We start from the raw sequence: 27922 nt of genomic DNA, 5'->3' as shown, positions 1-27922 counted from the left end.
AGTCCAGGGGACCCAATGCCCCCCATGGGAACAGTCTGCACCAAGAGAGTGCCACTGCTAGTGATGCTGAGGACATGCTGGTGACGCTGTCCATTTCCCCAGAGGAGGTGAGAGTCGACTCCTGACCACCCTAAGGCCACACACAGAGATTTTGTGCTTCCAACCCAGTCAAAATGCCACCTTTGTGGGGACCAGGGACACCACAGTGGTTGCACACATCACTGAGGGGGGGAGGGAAGGCCAAAACCAAAGTCAGACAGAAAATGGGGACAGCGCACCCCATCCCTGTCAAGGCTGCAGCTGCCAATGCTAGAAGGAGGAGAGGAGCCCCTCTGAGGGTGGCCACCCCATGGTGGAGAGGAGGGGCAGACGTCAGCCAGACGACAAGGTCCCCATGCGACACAGCACTGCTGCCCCCGGCCACCACTGCCTTCCGAGGCACTGCCCAGCGTCCTCCCTGGTCCTCAGATAGGCGTGGCTCTCAGAAGAGCAGGGTGCCCATGCTGCCCACCTCGCTCGGCTCCTTGACGGAAATCTTGAAGGACTGGGAGATGTTGATGACTGCCAACAGGATCCCCGTCCCCAAGCCGATGGTGCCCAGGAAGGCAGCCAGGACCGAGAGGCCCCAAGACACAGGCCCCCAGAGGCCGCTGCCATGGGGATGTATCTGGGGGGAGGGCAGGTGGTCAGGCCCAGGCCACCACAGAGCCCCCAAGCTGGCCACCAGGCTTGCCCACAACTGATACCAGAACATCAGGAGGCCCCACCACCTCCCTGAAGTATCCTCTGCTAACACCCCTGTGTGCCCCACTAATGCTATGGGACCTAGTCCCTGTTAGGGGACTGTGACTAGTCCAAACTGAAAGGCTGCTGAACACAGTGGTCCATACCTGTTACCCCAGTAACTCGGGAGGCTGAGGCAGGAAGATCACAAGGTGGAGGCCAGCCTCAGCTGCTTTGCAAGGCCCTAAGCAGCTCAGAAGATCCTGTCTCTAAATAAAATATAAAAAGGTCTGGGGTCGTGGCTTAGGGGTCAAGTGACCCTGGGTCTGGTCCTCAGTAAGGGGGCTGGAGGGCTGGGTATGAGATTCAAATGCTGAAGATGTCTCTCGAAATGGCCACTGTCCCTACCAAGGACTTGAAAGCAACCAAGAATTTGCAACTGTGGCTTTTCCTGTGGTTGCTTCTTTCAGGAAAGGTCACCAATTGAGAACCCACAGGACAACCTGGGCTGCCACCTGACTTTGTAGACACAGCCCTTCTCACTGTGGCTGCTGCCGAGTGGCAGAGGAAGAGCTGAGAAAATGGCAGAGGTCACCAGGAAGGCCAGGGGCAGCCCTCAATCCAGGACGAGGTGTAGCTGCAGCGGGTGCTCCTCCTGCCCCAGGCACCTGCACCCTGGGGCCTCTCCCACCCTCCCTCCTCTCCACCCCAAGGTGACGGCCACCCTGGCCTCCTCTTTGCTGTGGCCTTGTCTGCTGGAACTGACCTCCCTGCTTCCAACACCACCAGCCCTCTGCGGCTCTGCTGGCCTCTCAGCCACATCAACCATCTGTCTTTTTTCGGTCTTGGGGATTTAACCCAGGGGTGCTCCAACCCTGAGCCCTGTCCCCAGCCCTTTTTTTGTATTACATTTAGAGACAGGGTCTCACTGAGTTACTCAGGACCTCACTAAGTTTCTGAGGTTGGCCTCCACCTTGCCATCCTTGTGCCTTGGCCTCCAGGTGTGCCTCAGAGAGCCTGGCACTTCAGCTCAGGTCCATCTGGAGCCCCACTCTGTGCTCAGAGCCTGGACACTGCTCCTGGATGCCTAGGGCAGCATCCCACTAGCATGAGCAGAGGTGAGGGTCCCCTGCTGCCAGCACCATCCCTACAGAGCCCCATGCTTGGTCGCCAGACTGCATGCACCTGGCTCCCTGCTGAGGGCGCCAGGCATCTTATTCCATGTCCCCAGCATCCAGCACTTAGCAGGTTCATAAATATCCAATGACATGGGGACCTTGCCTACCCTGTGATCTGAGAATGAGACACATGGACACTGGAGACCACAAGGACCACCGGTGCTCGAGGCCCGGGAGCTGCACCTGCTGACTGGGGGTGGGTACTGCACTTGCTGGTTGAGCTCATGTACCATGGATGTCTCCCGGTGGCCCCGCATCACCATCTGCTGCTCCTTCAGCTGCTTGGCCACCTGCATGATGCCCACAGCAGAGGATATGTTCAAAGGTGGGCTCAGAGGAAAAGGTCTCAAGCTGCTGGACATGTAAAGGGCTATTTCTGCAGCTCTATGTCTTTACACGGACTTTAAAAATGCCCTAAGGCCTGGGGTGCACCCCTGTCATTCCAGAAGCTTGGGAGGCTGAGGCAGGAGGATCACAATTTGGAGGCCAGCCTCAGCCACTTAGCAAGGCCCTGAGCAGCTCAGCGAGACCCTGTCTCCAGATGAAATCTAACAAGGGCTCAGGGGTTAAGTGTCCCTGGACCAACAAGGTGCTGTAAGACCAGACAATGTGTGATTTTCCACTCTGGCTTCAGGTTCTCAGACCTGCTGCTGATGGCTGAGCTCCATCCATCTGTCCTTAATGCTCTGAACTGTCTCACTGTGGTGAGCCGCTTCTGCCGTTTCTGCAGACTATGGTCGCCATTACGAGATGGCGCTGGCTCCGCTGTGGTATGTGACAACTCCTTATCTGGGAGAGTTGGCACATGATTTTTCACCACCCTGTACATCACCCTGTGAGAAAGCTCCACGCGGCAGCTTTGCATTGGGGTTTGGGATGCTTTATTAAGGCTGGGAGGGGCATCCGAGAGTTAGAAGAAGAAAGAAGAAGATATATCAAGGGACCTGAATAAAACTGCTGAGAGAAGATTCCCGAGTGTTGCGTCTTCCTTGTGGGCAAAGGGTCGCGACAAGTGGTGCCGAGACCCGGGAACCAGAACTTTTAGCAGTCAGGTGTGGTGCACCGGTTAGTCCCAGGTAAGTGGGATCCGCGACCAAAGCGGGGTTAGTCCCAATAAGTGGGATCCGCGATCAAAGCGGGGTTAGTCCCTAGTAAGTGGGACCCGCGACTAAAGCGGGGCAGTTCCTCTGTAATGAAAGAGGGAGCCTTGCATTTTATTGCAGCTGCACCGTGTACTTTCGCTTCTACTTTCACTTCCGTTTTCTGTGTTTCTTTCGTTGTGTCAGTGTGCTTTTGTTGTTTGTGCTTCTTTTGTTGTTGTGTCATGGGTGCCGCATCTTCAAGTCCGCTTCTCCTGGCCCTAGATGGCCTGTTACGTTCCAAGGGACTGGAAGTGAAACATAGTACTTTACAGAGATTTTTACAGAAGATAGATATCGCTGCACCGTGGTTTGCATTTTCGGGCAGGCTTACTGTACCTAGTTGGGATAAATTAGGCAAAGATCTTGACTTTGCTTCTGAGCAGGGCATGTTAGAGGGTGGGGTGATACCCCTTTGGAAAATGGTCCGTGGTTGCCTTACAGATGGCAGATGTCAGGAAGCACTTGCTAAAGGACAGGAGGTTTTAGAGCGATTACATGAGGAAAAATCGGAGACGGCAGAAAGCGAAGTGACTCGGGAGGATTGGAGTGTGCGGAGCATGAAACGGGGGAGGAGACGGTTGTACCCAGATCTCAGTACGCTGCGTACACCCCCATGCGAAAGTGGGTCAGAGGAGGAGGAGGATGAGGAGGAAGAGCTCGGGAGGCTGTCTTGTCAGCTAGGGAGTTTAGCTATAGGAGAAGGGAACAAAAAGAAACAAGGGCTCAAGAAAAACGATCCCCTGGATCCACCGCCGTATGGTGGGGGCACTTCGGGGAGAGCTTTCCATGCCCAAACATGGAGGGCTGTTCACGCTGAGATGGGTCTTGCTTATCCAGTTTTTCAGGATGACAACAGGGGAAGAGTCCATGAACCCTTAGATTTTAAAATTGTAAAGACCCTGGCGGAGTCTGTACGCACTTATGGGGTGGATGCCGCCTTCACACTGACTCAGGTGGAGAATCTATCTAGATACTGTATGACTCCCTCTGATTGGGCTAGCCTTGTTCGGGCTTGCGTTTCCCCAGGTAAATATTTGGACTGGAGAGCATTCGTGCTAGAGGGCGCAATAGAGCAGGCCGCCCAAAACCATGTGGCGGGACACCCCCATTGGGACAAGGATATGCTCTTGGGGCAGGGTAGATTTGCAAATCAACAGACAGGATTTCCTCTTGAGGCATATGATCAAATTAACAACATTTGCATTTGGGCATGGAAGTCGCTTCCAAATAGAGGAGAGGTGTCTGGTAATTTGACCAAGATTCTACAAGGCCCTACAGAACCCTTTTCAGATTTTGTAGCAAGGATGGTGGATGCTGCTGGAAAGATTTTTGGGGATCCTGATAGAGCCATGCCCCTTATCAAGCAATTGGTCTTTGAGCAGTGCACCAAGGAATGTAAAGCAGCAATCACTCCTTTTAAAAATAAGGGCATAGAAGCATGGATGAAAGTGTGTAGAGAGATTGGAGGACCTTTAACTAATGCAGGTCTTGCAGCTGCTGTCCTTCGGATGGCAAAAGGGGGCAGTCCTGGTGCCGGAACATGCTTCCATTGTGGTCAACCCAGTCATTTCAGACGTGAATGTCCTAAAAAAGATAATTTTACTGGACCCCCTCACGGTGGCCCTTCCAATGGCCTTCGTCAACCGGGGCTGTGTCCAAAATGTAAAAAAGGGAAGCATTGGGCAAAAGAGTGTAGATCAGTGAGGGACATCTATGGACAGCCTGTTTCAGCTGGGCCAAAAAACGGCCGAAGGGGCCCCCGACCCCAGGGCCCACAAATATATGGGGCAATGGAGAATGTCACACCCGAACCCGAGACATGGCCATCTCTACGCCATCCCATGAGACGCGGAGAGCCACTACAGGTGCCGCGGGATTGGACCTCTGTTCCACCTCCAGACTCGTATTAACACCTAAGATGGGAGTCCAATTGGTGGAAACTGAATTCAAAGGGCCTTTACCACCTGGCACTGTAGGTTTGCTAATTGGACGTGCATCCTCTATATTACAAGGTCTTCATGTCTTTCCTGGAGTCATTAGCCCTGATACTGTAGGGTCAGTAAAGGTTATGGTGGAAGCTCCAAGGGGTATTGTGTCTATTTCCCCAGGAGACCGGATTGCCCAATTGCTAATTCTACCCAGTCTGCATACCCGCTTTCCTGCTGATTCCTTTTCAAGGACAAGTGATGAGATTGGAGTCACTGGAGGGAATTCTGTTTATTTGTCCTTAGATATGAATGACCGTCCTACTTTAAACTTAACTATAGAAGGCAAATCAATTTTGGGGTTGCTAGATACTGGAGCAGATCGTAGTATAATAGCACAAAAGGACTGGTCAAAGGGGTGGCCGGTGCAGCTCTCAGATCAATCACTAAGAGGTTTGGGATATGCCCAAGCCCCTCAAATCAGCTGTAGACATCTATCTTGGAAGGACCCAGAAGGACACAATGGCACCTTTCAGCCTTATGTACTTGATTTACCTATCTCTTTATGGGGTCGTGATCTGATGAAAGACATGGGGTTCACTCTTAGTAATGACTATTCCCCAGTGTCTCAACAGATTATGCAAAATATGGGGTATAGGCCAGGTCTAGGACTAGGAAAACACCTACAGGGGCTTAGGCATCCTGTACAAGGTCATCAAAAGCTTAACAGATTTGGTCTGGGTTTTTCCTAGGGGCCACTGGGGCTCAAATACCCATAACATGGGTCACCGAGGAGCCTGTTTGGGTGCCTCAGTGGCCTCTTCCCTCGGTTAAATTGGCAGCAGCCCATAATTTAATCAAAGAACAACTAAACTTGGGTCACATCCAACCTTCTACTTCTCCATGGAATACTCCCATATTTGTTATTAGGAAAAAATCAGGAAAGTGGCGCCTACTGCATGATTTACGAGCAGTTAATGCTCAAATGCAACTTATGGGGCCCATTCAAAGAGGGCTGCCTCTGCTCTCCTCTATTCCTCAGGGCTGGCATATTACTGCTATTGACATTAAAGACTGTTTCTTTTCTATTCCTTTGCATCCTAAAGACTCACAACGTTTTGCTTTCACCCTTCCCTCATGTAACCACGAGGAGCCAGATCTTAGGTTTGAGTGGATAGTGTTGCCGCAGGGAATGGCTAATAGTCCCACGATGTGCCAGATGTATGTGGGGAAGGCACTCGCACCTCTCAGACATAAGTATTCCTCCATCAAGATCATTCATTATATGGATGATGTGTTATTGGCCGCTAAGTTAGAGCAGATAGTTAATGAGGCCTATAAAGACTTAGTAAAGCTGTTAGCTCAATATGGGCTACATATCGCACCTGAAAAAGTTCAAACGGGGAATTCTATTGAGTATTTGGGAGCAATAATTGGGTGTGACAAACTGAAACCACAAAAAATCACCGTAAGAACTCAGGATCTCCAAACTCTGAATGATTTTCAAAAACTGCTGGGAGATATTAATTGGATAAGGGGATATTTACATATTCCTAATGGTGTGCTCCAACCTTTGTATGCTACCCTTAAGGGTGATCCAGATCTTGCTTCTCCTCGTAGCCTCACCAAAGAGGCTAGGGCGGCCCTTATAACAGTAGAAGAAGCTATACAACATGCTACTCTATGCAGGCTCCAAAGTGATAAACCTTTCCAGTTATGTGTGCTTGCCACTATGCGGCAGCCTACTGCAGTACTGTGGCAAGATGGGCCTTTACTATGGATCCACCCACATATATCCCCAGGAAAATCTTTAGAATACTATCTTGATGCTGTTGCAGCGTTAGCACTTAAAGGGATCCACCAAAGCATTCAATTTTTCGGACAATCACCTTCTTCTCTTATTATACCCTATACTAAGGCTCAACTTAATGTTTTGTGTGCTACTCTAGACAACTGGGCTATTCTATGTTGCTCGTTTCAAGGGGATATTGATAATCATTACCCTTCCCATCCATTACTCCATTTTGTTAAAGAACATCCCATCATTTTCCCTAAGGTAACTTCACCCAATCCAATTCCGGGGGCTGTTAATATTTTCACTGATGGTTCCAAGTCTGGAATGGGAGCTTATGTAATTAATGATTCTCCCCCTGTTCAGCATCAATTTGCTCCTGGTAATCCACAATGGGTTGAACTGCAAATTGTTATTGAGGTTTTTAAACAGTGTTCTTTTCCTTTTAATCTTATCTCGGACTCCATTTATGTGGTACAAGCACTCAAAGTCCTGGAGGCCGTGGGAGCTATTAGTAATGCCCATAATGTATCTGCTTACTTTAATCAGCTTCAACAACTTATCTGTAGCCGCACTGCTCCTTTTTATCCAATGCACATACGGGCTCACACCTCTCTTCCTGGTCCGTTATCACAGGGTAATGCCTGTGCGGACTCAGCCACTAGAGGCCAGTTGATATGCTTGGTTTCCTCCTTAGAGGGGGCTAAATTATTTCACCAGAATTTCCATGTTAATGCTTTAACGCTGCACAGGCGTTTTTCCATTTCAAGAGCGGATGCTCGTCAGATAGTATTACAATGTCCCCATTGTGTCACATTTCTTCATCCCCCTACTTATGGAGTGAACCCACGGGGATTGAAGCCATTGGTTGTCTGGCAAATGGATGTGATGCACATACCTGACTTTGGTAACCTCAAGTATGTACATGTTTCTGTTGATACGTGCTCTGGAGTTCTTCATGCCTCTGCTTTGTCGGGAGAGAAGGCACGTAATGTTATTACTCATTGCCTAGAAGCATGGGCAGCATGGGGTGCTCCTGCATCCCTTAAGACTGATAATGGACCTGCTTATACTGGCAGACAATTTACATCCTTTTGTTCTACCATGGGAGTGCAACTTACTCATGGTTTGCCTTACAATCCTCAAGGACAAGGCATTGTTGAGCGTGCTTATCTCACCTTAAAGGAAACTTTACAAAAACAAAAAGGGGGAATAGGAGCTGAACACACTCCTAAAGAACGCCTGTCCTTAGCTCTCTTTACCATTAATTTTTTAAATTTGGATATTCATGGTCGCTCCTTGGCTGATAGACATGTGTCCCCTCAGCCCTCTGTGATTGGCTATGTTAAGTGGAAGGATGTTCTTACGGGCCAATGGAACGGCCCCGACCCCGTGCTGACATGGGCACGAGGATCTGTATGTGTTTTTCCCCAGGATCACACGGAGCCGTTGTGGGTCCCTGAACGCCTGACAAGAAGAGTCTTGACATCAACCGACCAGCAACAAGAGATACCACAGCAACCCTGTGATGAGGATCTTCACTCTGCTACGTGCTCTGGTTCTGGTGCTGGTGCCGATGGCACAGACGACACCAATGCAGTGGTGGGCAGTGGCACGGGCTTGGCCAATGCCGATGCCGGTTCATGGTAGTTCTAGTGTCCTCCCCACTCTTTTCTCTACCTCATGTGAGATGTCTGCTCCCTGTGCCTCTCCTAGAGGGGACGTGGAGAGCATTTTTAATCAATCTCAGGTTAATCTCACAGGAGTTTTTTGTTTCAGCCTTGGAAACGCTAATTGCATTAGCCTTAAGACCAAAAATTTGACTAACTGGGAGGACCCATTGCGGTCCAATCAGGTCTCAGGGAGTATTATTAATGCCGTACTGAGCCAAGTAGTTTCGGGGAAGCAATCAGGTTCAGGGACCCCTGTAAATAGCTCTGCTTTAAATATAACTACCTTGGCTATGATCTCCAAGGTACTAATCCCAGTGCCTCCTTCTTCTAATAGTACTTACAATGCCACTCATTTCAAGGCCTCTCCTTACTGTACCCCTAATCTTGGTTTCCCCCCAACATTTACACCTTGTCAGGATCATTCTTGGGAGAAACTTCAAGTTGCTAAGGGTTTCTCCTTTTCCCCCTCTCTTAAGAGGTATGTTTATAACTTTAACCATAGTGCCAACTCCTCTACAGGAGTAGGTTGGTCCTGGTTTCAATGGCTGATTTCCAATGAGAAGGGGGCTTCAGCTGATATTTCTGCATTGGCTAAATTTCTGGGAGCCAAAAGCTGGCTGGCTAATGTTTCTGGCACTGTTAGGGAAAGTGAACGAGGTAATAGACTCACATCTGTTTCGTTCAACTCTTTGCTATATAATGCCACATTGCCTCCTGCAATGGTCTACGTCCAATCCCCGTTCTTGCTCCTTTTGGCTAATAACACCTCGTCGGGGATGCTGGATTGTTCTAGTGTTACCTGTCTCTTATCTGAGTGTTGGAATGGTTCTTGGACTGTAGCAGTGGTTATGAAAATTCCAACCTTTGTCCCAATCCCAGTCACTGCGGACCCAGATAAATTCCCCATTGTTGAGCTACTTAGAGTCCGCAGAGATTTTGGAATTACGGCAGCTATAGTGACAGCTGTAGCAGTGTCTGCTGCTGCAGCGGTTACGGCCGGAGTGGCCATGGCCAGTCAAGTACAAACTGCTGCCACTATTAATCAAGTTGTTCAACAAACTTCCACCATACTTGAATCCCAAAATTCAATTAATCAACATATTTTGTCAGGGATTTTAGCTGCCAACCAAAGGATAGATTTACTCCAAGCTCAGGTAGAAGAATTGGCTGACTTAGTGCTTTTGGGTTGTGTTGACCAACGTGCACATTTATGCATAACCTCTGTCAGATTTAATGATTCCAGGAATGCCTCCCACATCATTGGCGAATATTTGGCCGGAAATTGGTCCATGGCAGCAGAAAACTTGATCCAGTCTCAACTAACTCAGATTGCTGTTTTGAATAGTACCCGTGTTGAACCAGTGACTTTGGGTCAATTCACCGATTGGATATCTTCTGCTTTTTCCTTCTTCAAAGAGTGGGTGGGAGTAGGCATTTTTGGTGCAATGTGTGGCTTCAGTGTTGTACTTTGTTTGTGGCTTCTCTGTCGCCTTAAAACTCTCCATGCACAAGAAAAGGCTATGATCATACAAGCTCTTGCAGCTTTAGAAAATGGCAACTCACCTCAAGTCTGGCTTGCGCATCTTAAACAGTAAACCTTTGACATGGTCGTTGCACCCCAAGTTATTATAACATTGCACTGGGATCGACATGACTTTCCTTGTTATTCTCTTAGTGTTGGAAAGCCCTTGCACTCTGCCGGTCCTACTGCCATTGCACGCAGATGGGTTTCCACACTAGTGCTTTTCTATCGCTTTAAAGTCCGTGCCTTTCTTTCAGGGTGCTGTCAACTTGTTTGTCGTTATAAACAGCCACAGTTCGGCCTCAGCTATCCCCCTTCATCCACCATCGTCACGATGCAGGATGCGAGGCAAGGCACTGCACTTGAGTGATCCTTGACGTGGACCTCAAGGAAAGCATGTCCTATTGCATGCGGGTTTGACGTCCACGCCCCGCCCTACGAAAAAAGTCGTTGGCTGATATGGCCTCAGATCTGGGGAAGGGCCCTCCTTAGGACTGAGCCATACTATGCAGCCACTTCTGCACAGTGGGATAGGACCTCTACTCTCGCCTGCATTGTTTTATAAAACAGAAAGGGGGAACTGTGGTGAGCTGCTTCTGCCGTTTCTGCAGACTATGGTCGCCATTACGAGATGGCGCTGGCTCCGCTGTGGTATGTGACAAACAACTCCTTATCTGAGAGAGTTGGCACATGATTTTTCACCACCCTGTACATCACCCTGTGAGAAAGCTCCACGCGGCAGCTTTGCATTGGGGTTTGGGATGCTTTATTAAGGCTGGGAGGGGCATCCGAGAGTTAGAAGAAAAAAGAAGAAGAAATATCAAGGGACCTGAATAAAACTGCTGAGAGAAGATTCCCGAGTGTTGCGTCTTCCTTGCGGGCAAAGGGTCGCGACATCTCACCAAGGTGGGTGGCCCATCTGCATGTCACAAACCACCACTGTGACAAAGCAACAAGCTGAGTGACACTTTAAGAACGTCCATTCATACTTGCATTCTTGGTAGATGAGCCCAAGACCTCGACCCAGATCTTAGAGAAGAAGGCGCAGGATCCCAGCATGAACACTAGGTACACTACCACATGGACAGGGTCCTCCAACATGGAACCAAAGGACTCCAGCAGAGACAGGTAGTAACACAGGCCACAAACTGCATAGGCGCAGGTGGGGCCTCCAGAAGACGTGTCCTTGGAAGAAGGAACAGAAGATCTGGGATGCTGTGTCTACTGAACCTGAGCTTCAAGATGAACCCAGAGCAGATCAAAGACTGTGATTGCAGCTGGGCACAATGACACATGCCTGTCACCCCACAGCTCAGGAGGCTGAGGCAGGAGGATGGCAAGTTGGAGGCCAGCCTCGGACACTTAGAAAGGCCCTAAGCAGCTCAGTGAGACCCTGACTCTAAATAGGGGTGGAACAGGGCTCAGGAGTCAAGGGCCCCTTGGTTTAGTCCCTGTTACAAAAAACGTCCTGCACAGAATTTGGGAAAGGACACAGGGGAGGAGATCTGTGGGTGAGACACTTGGTCAGTAGCAAGACGCACAGATGCTGAGCAGCAACACCCACTCTGTGGCCAGGAGAGGATCCTTGGGAACATCTGACTGACAGACCAGGTGCCCGACAGACTGACGAGCAGGTGCCCGCAGAAGCAGGCCTACAGCATCTGGGAGATGACGTAGGGGTGGGGACCAGGGCAGACTGCAGGACGATCGGGACATTGGAAGTGAAGAAGGGCTCGATAGGGTAGGTGTGGTACTGGCCCTGGTAGTGCGCAGTCTTGATGGGCAGGTCCACCCAGAAGCCCTGAGGACACAGAACAGGGCGCTCTTCACTGCCTTGCTGTCCCCTATGGTCCAGAGACACGAGAGGTGGCACCAGCTCTGGGGACCCCACTTCTGACACTGCTGGAGAGCACCTTCCCCTTCCCTCACAACCACTGTGATTGGGACACACACAGAAAAAAGACCAGAAAAACTGGTTTCAAAATGTACTAAAGTCCACTCTACAGCCATTCATATATAAACAGAAAAAAAAAAACAATTATACCGAAGCCAGAGACAGTGGTGCATACCTGTCATCACCAGCAGCTCTGGAGGCTGAGGCAGGAGGACTGCAAATTGGAGGCCAGCCTCAGCAACTCAGCAAGACTCCGTCTCTAAATAAAATATAAAAAGGGCTGGGGATGGGGCTCAGGGGTTCAGTGCCCCTGGGTTCCATCCCTGGTACCAAAAAAAATAAAGAAAAAGAATTGCAGACTTCCTGTGCTCACGCTGGACACACCTGGAAATGGATGACCACAGCAAAGACAAAGATGGAGGCAATGAGGTTCATGAGGTCGGGGAGATTCTGGTGGGGGAAAGCCTCTCTAATTGCTTGGACTTTGTGCACGTGGCACAGAGATGAAATAGTGCAATAATAATGGCGCCCTCCAATTCCATGCCTGTTGGCAGAGGAGGACACAAATGTGAAGGGAATAACAAGGGGCTGGACTCCGCTGGGTCTTGGGCCTCCTCCTGGCCAATGCAGAGGCAGGAGAACAGAATCAGCCAGGAGACTCAACCGGTAGACTCATGGCACCACAGTCACGGGGTCACTGTCTGGATTTTTTTTGGCGCCAGAGATGGAACCCATGGGCCCTCGGCCACTGAACCCCAATCCCAGCCTATTTGTATTTCATTCACAGACAGCATCTCGCTGAGTTGCTGAGGCCTTGCTGTTGCTGAGGCTGGCCTCCAAGTTGAGATCCTCCTGCCTCAGCCTCATCAACAGGCAGAAAGGGGCCTGGCCTGAGGAACAGGCAAAAGACAGACCAGGGACACTGCAGCACAGGGCAACAAGGTCTGAGCACTTCAGAAATGGCGTGAGACTGAGTTTAGAACAAAAGGACAGTGGGAAACACTGTCACCATGGCCCCTGATGCCAGGTCGGTGCTTCCCTAGACATGGCATCTGTGGGCAGAGTGGCTAATGGCTGGGGACTAAGACATCCCAGTCTCTCCCTGGGACAGCATTTTCCTGTCACCCCAGATTTGGGACAGCAGGACTCGCATCACCTTCTGGATGGCCACTCAGATGGGCCATTTGTCCTGAAGACCACATGGACAGGATGTCTGTGACAGAAACACTATCCTAGCTTTCCCTGGCCCCTGGCATCCCCGTGATGGTCTTCTGACAGCCCCTCTCCCTGCCACCTCTGGCTGTGTGGGACAACAGCTGATGTCCCTGTGGTCGAGAATCTGGAGACATTAAAGCTTGAGCATTTTGTAAAAGAGGAAGTTCAGCAAACCCAGGGGGAGAAAGCAGGGACTTTTCCTGGCTGCTCTTGCCACCAGTGACCTCTCTGAACTTCCCTAACTTGCTCCACTGAGCCACATGCCGACCCTCAAACACACCAGCTCATCTCTGCTCCAGGGCCATTGCACCTGCCACGTTCTCTAGACGGACCCGTAACACTCTTCCTCAGTCGCCCCATCTTCCTTCTCTGCTCTACTCTGACCCGGGACCCTGGGATGACACTGACACTCACATGTCTTATGTTATCTCCCTTTGTATTCTTAGCACCCACAGAAGCTCCTGGTGCTTAACAGCACCTGCCTGACAAGTGTCTGGAATAAAAGGTGGGTCACAGCAAAGTCAGGGTGAGGGCCTTAGGAGCCTTCTGAATGTTTAACATGGTCATTTCTTGCAAATCACTACCCGCTGATCTCTGGGAACTGGGTTGTTTCATGTGCTAGTGTTGCCCGGGGGTGAGAGTCGTGTGGCGTCTGTACTGTCCACCTCCCTCCCAGCCTGGACTGTCCCCCACCTCAGTGAAGAAGGACCAGCTGTGATCTCTACCCTAGGGGCCCTTCCACACCCCACTTTCCAGGTCGCAAGCTGAGCCGTGGTGGCACTCCTGGTAAAAGGTGGCCCTTCCAGCTGCAAACTGCCTGTGCCTGATCCACCCTCTTCTTGCCCATCCTGGGGGTGTCCCCATGGCTCCACCATTTTGGCTCCTTACAGCACCACTCAAATCCCCCCAGGTAGGCCCTCTGCCCCAGGCAGTTCCCAGAGGTAGCCAAGGGCAGCCACCTCCATGTCTTGGTTGTCTGTGGCCTTCATCTCTCTCTAAGTCCTAAGGTCCTCGCTCTGATGTCACACTGGCTGGCTCAGGCTGGATGGCTGTGCCACTTCCCCAGCCATTTTCTCAGCCTGTCTCTCAGGAACAGCAAATCATTCCTTCCAAAGCTGTCCCCTCATTCACTATCCTGTTCCAGAGCAAAGTGATCCTTTGGCTGGATGCCGCAGCCCAAGCCTTCGCTGACTGGTCCCCTGTGGCCACCACTGCTCCCACTCCTTTCGAATGCAGCCCCCCCAAAGCCAGGAGGTCTTGGCCGACACCCCGACTCCTACCCAGCTTTCACCCCCACATCCACGGCTGGGGCCCATCTGCTTTGCACCCCCAGATCCTCAACCTTAGATTTTCTGAAATTCTAAGAAGAGTCTGGTGTCCCTTTGCCTACTCTTCTGTAAGTGTCCCTGACCCTCCTTCCCATGGTTTAGTCTTTCCCATGGGAACCCTCAGGCTCCCTGCAGAGACCCGTCTGCAGTTTTCTCAATTTGATGACGTGGCACTGGAGGCCAAGAATAAGCTCCACAGTCAATTCCAAGAAAACACACAAATATTTTCCATGAGAGAGACTTCCCAGCAAATAACAGATTCAGGGTTCAGAGGCCAAAACAGAAAGAAAAGAAAAAAAAGTCAATTTCCCTCTCCTAAGAAGTCTCACATGTTTGGCAATTTTTATTTTATTAAGATTTGTAAGCCAGGTGTCATGGTGCATGCCTGTAATCCCAGTGTCTCTGGGGGCTAAAGCAGGAGGATTGCAAACTGGAGGCTAACCTTAGCCAAATTGGGGCTCTAAGAAACTCAGGGAGACCCTGTCTCTGAATAAAATACAAAAAGAGGGTTGGGGATGGGGCTCAGGGGTTAACTGTCCCTGAGTTCAATCCCTAGTGCCTTTCACCCCAAATTGGCAGTACTGCGGATTGAACCCAGGAACACTCTTTCTACCCCAGCCCTTTTTGAGACAGGCTCTCACTTATTTGCCAAGGCTGTTCTTGAACTTGTAATCATCGAACTAACTGCTCCTTGCCTGAACAAGTGGTTTGGTGTAGCAATTTCCTTTTTAAAATCTTATTCTCTAAGAACAACTGCTACAATATGTGCAGATGATTGCCCAAGGATATTCACTTCGATGCTACCTGTGACTGAGAAAGGACTGAAATGTCCACCAGAAGACAATTGGCTAAAATCAGCACTTCTTTATCTTTGCAGTGCAGGTTCCTGCTAAGAAATATGAGGCAGGATTACTCTGTGGAATGTTAACTGTCTTTGAAATATTTTTATAAGAGGTGTTATTATTATTATTATTATTATTATTATTATTATTATTATTATTATTATTATTATTAGGAACTAGGGATTTAACCCAGGACCACTTAACCTCTGAGCCCTTTTCCCAGCCCTTTTTAATTTTATTTAGAGAAAGTGTCTCACTGAGTTTCTTAGGACCTCACTAAGTTGCTGAGGCTGGCCTCCAACTTGTGATCCTTTTGCCTCTGCCTCCTGAGCTGCTGGGATGACAGGCTTGAGCCGCTGCACTCAGCTATATTTTTAAAATTTTGCACACTGAAAATTCAGAAGAAATGTTTCTGAAACAGACATTTTCCCCCAGAGGAATACTCTGCATGCATGAAAACTTCCTGCAGAAATGCCCCACAGGAGACAGAACCCTTACCTTGGTTGGTGTTGATGGTGCTGGGGTTGAAGGCTTTTCCCAGGATGGTTTCACAGATGTTGCTTGAAATGGAGAGGGAGAAGTCAAAGCCCAGGCCGTGCCCTTTCTAAAGAAGGTCATCCAAAAGGAGGACGATCAAGCCCACCACAAAGAACTGCAGAATTAAAATAAATTAATTAATAAAAATGGACTCTTCATTACTGGCCCCAGGGCCCTGGTTCCTTCCATCTTCAATGACTGGGCTCTCTGATGTGAAGGCCAAAAAAGAGACCCTTCTCAATCTGCCTCCCGGGAATTCAGAAGCCAAAGCCAGGGTCTTTCGATTCTTTATTTTTTTTAAATCTGTTTTTTAGTTGGAGATGGACACAACATCTTTATTTTATTTTTATGGGGTGCTGAGGATGGAGACCAAGGCCTTGCACATGACAGGTGAGCCTCTACCACTTAGCCCCAGTCAAAACCCCTACATTTTTTGTTTTTGTTTCTTAATTGTTTGGGGTTTGCAGGTGGACAGCATGCCTTTATTGATTTCAATATTTCTCATTGTAGATGGGCTCAGTGTCTTTATTTGATTGATTTCTTTTTGGGCGGTGCCCAGCCTCCAACTCAAGGTTTCACCCTGCTCAGGCCAGTGTTTAACCCTGAGCCCAGACCTGAGCCTGGCCTGGCCCCATCTCTGGCTGAGTACTGCTGATGAGGAAGAGGGATGGTGCGGTCACTCAGGAAGCAGGGTGCAATTGGGGGTTCACCTGAGTGGTGATCAGCAGGCAGATCGCAGCACCCATCTTTGAGGGATCCCTGTCCATGCCTGTCATCACATCCACGATGGACAGGCCGATGGTAACAATCATGCCAAACACTAGGATCCCAAGAAAACCCTTAGCAGAGTGTGGCAGGAACACAGATGACAAATACTGACACTGCACCCAGGAACTTGGTAAGGATTGTCCAACTGTCACATGTCAAAGTGCAGGAGAACTCAGAGGCTTTCTAGTGAAAGCATCTTTGGTCTTTTTTGTACTTTAGGGATTGAACCCAGGGCCTTGCTGATGGTAGGCAAGTGCTCTACTACACCTCAGCCCAGTCATCCTAAATTCTTTTCTGTAAAAAATGATCTTGAATTCTTAAGATGGTAAAACATTTTAAAAAATTATCAAGGGTAAGGAGAAAACTTCTGGGTCTGCAGCTCAGTGGTAGAGACACTGAGTTCCATTTCCAGGTCTGCAAAAAAATAATATAAAAAACAAAAAGAGAAAGAGAAAAAACACCTGATTTGGGCTTTAGAAAAATAATGCAAATTTTTTTTGTTTGTTTTGCTTTTGGTACCGGGGATTGAACTCAGGGGTACTCAACCACTGAGCCTCATCCCCAGCACTATTTTGTGTTTTATTTAGAGACAGGGTCTCACTGACATGCTTAGGGCTTCGCTGTTGCTGAGGCTGGCTTTGAACTCACAATCCTCCTGCCTCAGCCTCCCGAGCTGCTGAGATTAGAGGCGTGCACCACTGCACTAAGCCAAGTATATTTTAAAATGTCCAAAATAAAAATTAAAAAAAAAGAAAACCACTTATTAGTGCTTTAGAAAAATGATGCATTAATTTAAGGCATTGAATAATAAATGCATTACTTATTATTTAATAATGCATTACTTAATTCATTAATGATTAATACATTAATACATAAATATATTCTACAATCTTGATTTGTGTCTGAAACTCACAAATTTAAGTTAGATGGATTTCTCACTCAATTATTTAACCTTCTAACTTAAGATCTCTAAGGCATGCTGTATGGAAGATGGCAGAGTAGAAAATTGTAATTATTGTTTTCTAAATAATACATTCCAGTTAACATAGGCTAGGCTTGGCTGACTCTGAGGCTGGTCCACATTATTGGGACTGCCTATCATTTGATATGGCCATTACTCTTAACCTAGTTTAACAGCACATAGAAACTGAGACTGCAGAACTATTATCTAAATTTCTTCCACATCACAAAACAAATCAACAGCAGAGCTGGACTGAGAGGATCACCTTTCTGCTCATTAAATTTTTTTAAATGCAGAAAAAAATAGCACTTGCTAAATAACTATCATGCGCTAGGCACTGTGAGAGTATTATTCAGTTTAATCCTTTTTTCTAGTACTGAGGACTGAGCAAAGGTGCTTCAACCCTGAGCGCCTTCCCCAACCATTTTTTAATTTATTTACAGACAGGGTCTCACTGAGTTGCTTAGGGCCTCACTAAGTTGCTGAGGCTGGCCTCCAACTGGCCATCCTCCTGCCTCAGCCTCCAGAGTTGCTGCAATTACAGGCATACTCCACAGCACCTGACTTTGATTAAATTCTTATAACAGCTCTGAAGTAGATGTCACCTCCTTCACAAGGTATGGAAATTATGGCTGGTGAAGCGGTGACCTCCATGCCCTGATCCTTCTATTCCATCCTCTGGGGCATTCCTGCACTCTCCTGCCCTGCCTGGCCTTCCCCCATACCCAGCACCTCCCAGAAGTTCTCTCTCATTACCAGGCCATGGAGCACCTACAGGGCTGGCAGGCCAAGCACACAGGCCAAACTGGGCTGTTTTAATGTCCCTAATTTTAGAGCCAATTCAAATTCTCTACTAGACACCAGAACTGTAACCATGATCTTTCTTACATTTCTCAGCTCTGTTGAAAAGGGCTTGGTCTTTTGGGGTGTCACCCACTTCAATCATCTTGACACTAGCCAAGAGTGCATGATGAGGCCCAAGGTGACAATTGCAGAGATACCCAGCTACGTGAGTGTGCCTAAGGGGCAGCCACAAAGCCCCTGTGAGCCCAGGAAAGCAAGACATCATTTAATAAAATGAACCTACAGAATTGCATGTGACCCCTTCTCCACATTGGATGGGCTTCAGGTTGCTAGCAGCAATTATAGAATAACCCCCCAAAACCAAAGATTAGAACACAACTGAGTCCCTCTGTCGAGCCCGCCAAACCCTGTGACACTAAGGAAGGCCAAGGACAGCTGGGGGCACAGCTCCATGGGGAAGCACTTGCCTAGCATGCATGATGCTCTGGGTTCAGGCTCCAGCAGAACTCTCCCCCCAAAAAGAGAAGAAGCCAAACCATGCACCAAGCAGAGTCCTTTCTGTGGAAAAAGCCAATGCGAATATGTCCATAGGTGTCACGTCTGGGAATCCTCATATTATACAGCATCATGATCTTGCCTCTGCTTAAGTGAGTTCAATGGAAAAGCTGTGCTCTTAACCATTGACATGAATAGTTTAGATCCTCAAGGTGAGGCAAGAGGAAGGCAAGTTCAAAGCCAGCCTGAGCAAAAGTAAGGCACTGAGCCACTCTATGAGACACTTTCTCTCCATAAAAAAACAAACTAGGGCTGAAGACATCTCTCGGTGAGTGGTTGCTTCTGAGTTCAAGCCTAGGGATAAATAAATACATTAATAAATAAATAAATACTTTCTGTTTTTGATATTTTTAAAATAATATTTTAGTCTTTATTTTATTTACCTCTTCTCTGATGTTTAGTATTTTTTCTTCTACTAGTTTTGGGTCTGTCTTGTTCTTGATTTTCTACCTCCTTGAAGTGGAAGTCTTGGTTGTTTTCTTTTTTGATGTAGGTATGTACTGATCTAATCTTCTTAAAATTGTCCCTGCTCTATGCTATAGGGTTTTTTGTTTTGTGTTTCTATCATCATTTTATCTAAAGAATTTTTTAAAATTTACATTCTGTTTATTCATTGACTCTTGGCTATTTGAAAGCTTGTTGTTACATTTGCAGACACACAGAATGTTTCTGAAGTTCCTCCTGTTGTAGGTTTACAGTTTTATTCCATTGTGTTCAGAAAAAAATATTTGAAATGATTTTTTAGCTTCTAAAATTTGTTAAGGTTTGTTTTATGACTTAACCTAGTGTCTATTCTGGAGAATGTTGTTGTTACTGTTGTGAAGACTTTGTCTTTTTTTTTTTTTTTAAACTTCCGTTGAGTCCATCTGCTCTGCAGTGTACTTTAAATCCTGTGTAAAGAAAGAAGAAGAATCAGAAGCAAGGTGCAGAGGCAGAATGACAGAATGACAGAAATTCTCCTTGTCCAAGCTGCCAGCTTTACTTATAGTAGTAGGTTACATTAGGTCACTGGAATCAGTAGTACATTATTGTTCATTGTGCCATTAGGCTACAGATTTAGCAACATTATACAGCTTCTTTGTTATTTACCTACTAAGGTTGCAATGTGCAATGTTAGGAGATTTGTGTGGCTCTCAAGTAAGTCCATTGTTTAAAGTTACTATTATGTGGACAGCTTTAGGTGCATCAGAGCTTGGCAAAACACTGTGGTTGTCTAAAAAGAGAGTCCCCCTGGAGCTAAGTGCCTAAAGTCAAGATTGAGGTTGATAAGATTCTAGCAAAGAGCTTCCCCATGCAAGGCATTGCCACAACAGCTAGGTATTGCACATGTATTATTTATCTTGCTAGTTTCTGAAAGAAACTGCTGAATATTCCAAACATAGGAAACAGGGTGCCTGTTACCTCCTGGGAGTTTGCTCACCAGAGGAATGCTGTCCTTATATTTCTATGGTCAAAACACTTTCAATCCTGTGTCTCTTTTTTGATGTTTTAGATGAATGATCCATCCATTTTTCAAACGCTGTTATTAGAAGTCCTCTATTAATATGCATTGAAGTCTCTCTCTCTCCCTTTAGATGAAGTCTGTCTTATGTCTATGTGTTGTAGTATTATGTGATTTTATATTTATACTTATGATAGTTTCTTGCTTAATTAAAACCATTTGTCATTATATAATGACTTTTGTCCTATTTGTCATTATATAATGACTTTTTTTCTATTTTTACTTTGGTATTAAGATCTATTTTTTTGTAATATAAGAAAAGCTACTTCTAATTTTTATTTCCATTTTCTTGAGATATCTTTCTCTTATTCTTCACTTTTACCCTATGTGTTTTTTTTTTTTTTTTTTTTTTTTTTTTTTTTTTTTTTTTTTTGAGGTGAAATGAGATTCTTCTAGGCAAAATATATATTTTTTGTTCTATCTATTATAGAACTTTATGTCTTGAGAATTTACGCCATTAAGGTGGTTCTTGACAGGTGAATATTTACTAGTGTCTTTTGGGTTATTGTTTACTACTTGTGCTGTCTGACATTTCTTCCTGTCTTACTGTCTTCTATTTTAGTTATCTTGTACTACATAGATTTGTACCACAACTCTTTGAGAGTTGAAAATTAAATGAATATGTAAATCTAATTGATATAGCATTTGCAGAATCAAATAATTAAAAGGTGTGAAGAGGCTTAGGTTTCTTACCTGTGACAATATCTACCCTCCTGACAAATACTATTTACTCTTTTATGTTTGGAATTTTTAGATATTATTATTATTATTATTATTATTATTATTATCATTTTATTAATCTTTATACATCTTAATACTATGCTTTAAAGAAATATGCATTTATATAAAATATGTTATAAGTAAATAACAGTGGTTATTTAGGGATCAGAACACTAACCTATAAATCAGTTGAAATAAGAAAAATCTGGTTTTAAAGCTTTATATAACGGGGCTGGGGATGTGGCTCAAGCCGTAGCGTGCTCGCCTGGCATGCGTGCGGCCCGGGTTCGATCCTCAGCACCACATACAAACAAAGATGTTGTGTCTGCCGAAAACTAAACAATAAACATTAAAGAATTCTCTCTCTCTCTCCCCCTCCCTCTCCTCTCTCTCTTTAAAAAAAAAAAAAAAAGCTTTATATAACAAAACAATAACATTGAAATCAGAAGAAATGAACCTTTTGGTTATTGGGGTAACTGGATATGATTGAACAATTAAAATATTTTTGCATAAATTGATTGAAATCCAACTGTATTAAAAACTAAAGTCATCTGGGTATGGTGGTGCATACGTGTAATCCCAGCACTTCAGGTGGCTAAGGCAGGAGAATCACTTGGTATTAAGGTGTAAATTTTGGGATATAAGAATAGCTACTTCTGTTTAATTTTTGTTTCCATTTTCTTGAAATAACTTTCTCTTATTCTTCACTTTTGTCCTATGTGTTTCTTTTGGAGGTGAACTGAGATTCTTCTAGGCAAAATATAGATTGTTTTTGTTCTGTCAAAAATCAGTACCTTGTGGTGGTTGATGCTTTTTGAAGTGCAAGGATCACACATTAGATTTCTTGGCTCCTCTTAAGTATAAGGGAATGGGGAATTGACATCTCATGGAATCCTAGCATGCAGAGCAGGAGCTCATGGCTACAGGATGTGATGTTCACCCCCAACTCTGTCCATCCACCTGTCTCTGCCCAGCATTGACTTAGATGAGCCACTTGGAATGGGAGTCATACTGGGGGTGCTGGGATTTTGATTTCTCCATTTGTAGCTTAAAATTTTTATAATGAGCACCAATCCTTAGAAATAAAAATATTAAAGACTTTTGATGGGAAAAGTCCACTAGGCATCCATCTAGCTGTGGGGCCTGCAATAGTGTAGAGAAGGGAGGCAGTACCTTTCCAGCCTGCCATGTGCCAGATGCTGGCTGGATCAGGTGGGTGACAGAAGGGAGCCTTTCTGCTCACTCTCAGGGGAGACTAGACAAAGCCAGTTGGCCACAGGTGTTCTGGAGCCCTCTGGGGAGGGGAGATGGGTACATCTGTGACCAAAACCTGGCATGTCAGCACCATCTAGTGGGAATATTAGGGACAGTCACCCATGATTCCCTTCTGGAAAAATAAAAAATCAAAGCAGATTTTTTTTAAAAATGCCATCTTGACCACTGGAATTTAGAAATGAGTTCTCTGGGCTCTGCAGTGAGCCAGTCAAGCATGGGGCATGAGGGCACTTGCTGTGTGCTTTGAAGCTGGCATGCAGCTGGTGGGCCCAGGAAAGGGCAGAATCATTGTGATTATTTACAAGTCACACCTACTCTAGCTGGTCAGAGCCTGTGCCACCCATTAGGAAACATTCTGAATGCAACCACTGCTCTTGTGTATTTCCTCTTTAAGCAAAAATAAAAAGGAACCATAGCATTAGCATTTCTCATATGTGCATTATGTGGCATTCGTGTAGGTTTGTTCTTGTGTCTTGCCTTCACAATAACTGGTAACACAACACTGCAGAGTCCATGTGACCCTTTTGCAGATGGGACAACCCAGACAGACCTGGTGAAGGCACAGTTTCAGCAGAGAGTGATTCAGACAGGAACTGATCAGCTTGTCTTAGTGTGAGTACAGACATCTACCTGGTCCCCAGCTGTGGGGAAGGGCTCTCCCCCCAGGGCCAGCACAGAGACTGGCAAGGCCATTTGTTGGCAAGAACTCTCTGTCATTTCCAAACAAAAATAGAAGGCTTCTGGAAGGCTTCTGGAAGCCACGGTGCCCATGGACAGCTCCCATGGCCATGGCTACATGCCATGATAAACAGCCTAGTTCACCTGCCAACAGTCAAATGGGTCTTTTGGTTTTTCAGAAAACCATTGTCTCCAGACAGGCTCTCCTGATGATTCACCACCTTAAATGTGATGTCAAAAAGAACCTGGAGTCCCTTGCATAATCACTCCTAAAGTTTTCACTCAGGCCTCATGGCCCACAAAATTGAATGCTCCCAGGATAGAAGCCCTTGATGTATGGGCCACAAGATGGCTGTTTTGTGGGTGGATCATAAATATTACTGCTATTGACACAGCCCTGAGGAACACATCCTGGCATCTGTGCACACGAGTGCCCAAACCCTTTTGGGTGGTGCCTCTGACTGTCACCACCCGCTTCTCTCTCTCCTGAACTCCCTGCTCGGAGTCCATTCCTTCCTTTCACCTTCAGAAATTAGAAATTGGTAAAGGTTCTTGACAAAGACGCCGTTTGGCTGAACCAAACACCTTGATGGCCTGTCCCTTCTCTTGCACTCGTATGACCCCAGCTGTCCTTCTAGGAGGCAGCCTTGCACACTGGTATCTTTTAGTGTATGCTGGGCAGAGGCACAGTGCTTAAATCCATCTGGGGCCACAGCAGACATGGTCTCAGGAAGCACCCTCACTACAGCCATGTGCTGGAAAGATGCTCAGCTGGGCACCAGTGTGGCACCCACGTAGCACCCACTCTGCTGCAAGTGTGAACACCAGCTGCACAAGCATGTGGCTCCCCTAATAAGAGTGGTTATATTTGGCCATATATAATGTGAGCTCACTGAACACACATTGACCTTGACAGTTTGAAATGGCTCCTTTTACCTGTGAGTGGGTGAGTGTGATGACGATATTGGATGAAAATAATAAAAACTAAATATTATTAACTGCATGCAATATGCAGGCCAGTGTACAAAGACTGCCTGTAATGTCTCACTTAATCCTCAGGAAACTCCACTAAATGACTGGGGTCCTGAGCGTGATTACACCAGACACCACTGCCCTCCATCCACAGCACTTTCCAACTGCAGATGGCCACACCATGAGTGCCCCTGATTGAAGATCAGCCAGGTATTGGTGTTCATGGCCACTAGATGCAGAGCACACAGCAGGATCATGGCCTTGTGTGGCCTCAAGTCGCTCAGCCTGCACCAGCAGGGAGGAAAGAGGATGATGAGGTCGGTGACAGAGAGTGCACCTCACCCAAGCTGCAGGCAGCCACCCATGGGGGCAGCACCCAGCTCTATCCACTGGCCTCTGCTCCAGTCACCAAGAAACTGATAGCCTCCTGGGGACAGTGGCAATGCTTGTAAAAGACTGTCCAGCTGACCTGCATCTTGACCACAGGCCACATAGTGTCACCCAGCCCTTCATTCACAGCCATGAAGTTGTTGGCAGCTCTTCCCCCCAATTCTGCTCTGTCCCCACCCTGGGACCTGACCCTGTGAGTGACATCTCAATTAGCCCAGCACCTGAGTCATGTGGCCCAATGAAAGACAATGTCACCACTGGTCAAAGAGGATTGGAGTGCTTTTAGCAAAGTCTTGTTTAGTAATGAAAAATGCTGAGAGTCAAGAACAATGTTGCCTAACAGCAACAGGACAGCAGCCCTCTTCTCACCTGCCTCCTCACAAATTATTACAAGATGCTAAAATTAAAGTTCATCCAAAGATACTCTCTGTTGCAAATACTCAAATCCACCAGCATCACCATCCAAGCAGCCATAGACTCTGACAATGATCATGGCTGGATTTCAATACAACTATATGTACAAACCAGGCACCAGGCTGGATTCAGCCTGTGCTCTGCACCTGCCCAGCCCTGTTCTCTACTCCTGCTCTGGTCCCAGGCCCTGACCGGCAAACACATCTTGCTTCCCAGCAACTCTAGAAACTGGTGATTTCTCAAGAAGAGAGCATGAAGCTCTCTGCTGAATTCCACCCTCATAAGTGTCAGGAGGCTTTGGCACTTCAGGGCTAGAGATGAAGCAGCAGACAAAGGGCAAGGACTTGAGTGAAGATATTCCCCAACTGTGGCCCAAGCTAGGTTGAGCTGGAGAATCTGCAGGAGCGCTCCCAGGGAGAGGGACTGTAAGGATGCCTCATCTCTCCCTGAAACACACACCAGCCACCACTGTTGCTTAGAAGCTGATTTCCTACAAAGTCATGCCTCCACCACACCAAAATGTGGATCACTGCTGACAGGATCACATAATTTTCAAAATGTAAATGCCCTGGAACTTGTATTCAAGCATGGGGTCCATTCATTCATTCAACAACCATCAACTGTGCCAGGCCTTTCTATGGGTGCCACAGAGACAGGGGTGGATGAAACTGACCAGGATCTCTTCTTCTGGGGAGAGAGTCAGTAGATGACTCCAGCAATGGCCAGTGGTGACATCTGTGAGGATCATGAAATAGGAAGACATGGACAGTAACAGAAGAGCAGGGAGTAGCTGAGGGCTGCACAAACCAGTGTGGTCAGGGAAGGTGCCTCTCTAACAGCCAAGGATCAGGAAAGGAACCAACCCAGGGAGAGGCAGGGAACATGCGTTTAAGGCAAAGGGCACATGCTAGGACCTCAAGATGGGGGAGTAACAGTAGATTAATTAATGAATAGGGTTTTCATCTGCAATTGGCTCAACTCTGATATCCAACTTGAGTGAGAAATGATCCAAAGCAGCCACAGATTTCCCCAGAATAGCTGTGTGAGGTCCCGGCAGGAAGTTCAACTCAATGCAGAATGTACCTGATCATTTCCAGGACAGAAGAGTATGGAGTGCATGGCCCTCCCACAGACCCTCAGAACCCTCCTTTTTATGAACTGGAATATCATCAATGACTCCATCCTCAAGTGTGGTCCCTGGGCCTTAGTTGTGGAAAGAGTTTCAGCAAAACACAGGGAAAATCCCAGCTGCTTTCTGACCCATGAAGCAAAACCACAGGCAGTTTCGTGGGCTCTGGGATCCTGAATAAGTTCATCTGGGCAGTTGCCAACAAGATTCTTTTGGTCCACCTGCATTTCAAAGTTTGCCAATCCCAGCCCACCTGGAGACTCCCAAAGCAAAGCCAATTGATGAGGGGCTGGTAACTGGGCACACAGAACTCTGTCCCAACACACACCCTACCATACATTTCAACAAAACTATCTTCCCTCAGCACATCACTTGGTCCTGACATGCACAAAGATGGAGACAATAAAGGACGAGGGCTCCCCAAGAAACCATTCCACAGTCTCCAAAAATGAAAAAGGATTTACACAATAGACCTACATAGTTTCCAGGAGGCACTATGGAAAGCAGATAAAGGAAATGCAATTTAAGAATATTTTTCTTGTTTAAACAACATGTACCAAGTGAATGTGAGAGAACAGATGACATTCTGCTTCATGACATTAGAGTAATCAAAGTATTTAAAGAAAACTTCTCTGTTCCTCTTCTCCTAAAGCCATAATTGTGTACCATTGCAAGAGGGACGATGCCCACAAAGGTGGTATGGCTGATAAAGATCTCAGAAATTACCAGCTCACTCATGAAGTCCTCAATTGGGTATACCACTTGCCAGCTGAGTTGCTGGGTCCCAGCCAGACCATTGCTGTTGTTGACGCCAAAGTCCACTTGTAGGATCCCGTACACTGAGCCATTTGCTCTGGAAAACAAACATATATTAAAGTTCAGATTGAAGCACTTAACAGCATAAAGTGAAGAATGCAGTAAATGGCCCATTCCCCTTTGTCAACCAAGGAAACGATTGCCACCTTTGATTCACACATGGCAGTGTTCAAAGAACCTGGCCCAAAGCTGCCTGTCTGTGGCCCCATCTCAGGATGAGCTTTCAGGATCCTCTGTGGACAGAAGGCTGCTCCTTATTGAATGAGAAGCTGCAATGGATTCTTTCCCAGAACATGGTGACAGTTCCCTCCCCTGTCCAGCTGAGGAGGGAGGTGCCAGTTCCTCAGTGAAGGCCACCTTACAGCCCACATCAACCACCTCTGCAAAGACCCATTGACCAAAGATCAGGCAAACAAGTTCTGGAGATGAGAATGTGGGCCTATCTTTGGAGGAGCCTCTGTTGCCTAGGTCCATGTGCTAGATGGCTACTGGCACTGTAGGAGCTGCTGCTACTGAGCATTCCATCCAGTGGGACAGAGAGTTGCAGGATGGGGACCCATGTAGGGACCCCTTGACAAGCATCTTCAGAGCCCCGGTCAGTGGTCCAAGCACAGGCTTTGGAGTCAATGGCTTTTACCACAAACTGGCTGTGGGACCATGAGAGTTGCTTAATTGGGCCTCCACTCAAACAGCTGTCAAGTGGGAATAATGACAGATGTCCACATCAAGGACTCAGGTTTCTAATTTTTGAAATGTTGTTCACCTTAAAGACTTTAAAAATTATTCCTAGCTCCTGATATATATATATATATATATATATATATATATATATATATATATATATATATATATACACACACACACACACATATACATATATATGTATATATATACATGTATATGAATATATATGTATATATATATATATATGATTTTATATAAGTCTGTCTATATATGTGTTTGTGTGTGTGTGTGATTTTAACAAAATCTTTACATAAAATAAGGTATAGATGAACAAATCACACAAGATGTTCCTGAGAGACAGACTAACCCTTCCCTGTGTTCTTCCACTTTTTAGTGAACCCTTTAACATGAGGAGAGGAGAAGCTAACACCAAACGGTGGTGAGGAGGGGGCAGCTGCACTGGCAAGTTGCAGAGGTGCTGCAT

At 46.7% G+C, this 27922-nt stretch overlaps 1 pseudogene; it reads right to left on the bottom strand.

Annotated features, from left to right (window-relative positions):
* Positions 1–481: 481 nt before the first annotated feature.
* Positions 482–27922, bottom strand: LOC114083656 (protein transport protein Sec61 subunit alpha-like; annotated as a pseudogene).

The sequence above is a fragment of the Marmota flaviventris genome, chromosome 13, assembly GCF_047511675.1.
Source record: "Marmota flaviventris isolate mMarFla1 chromosome 13, mMarFla1.hap1, whole genome shotgun sequence".
In the NCBI taxonomy this organism is placed as follows: Eukaryota; Metazoa; Chordata; class Mammalia; order Rodentia; family Sciuridae; genus Marmota; species Marmota flaviventris.
This window is presented reverse-complemented; position numbering and strand designations above follow the sequence as displayed.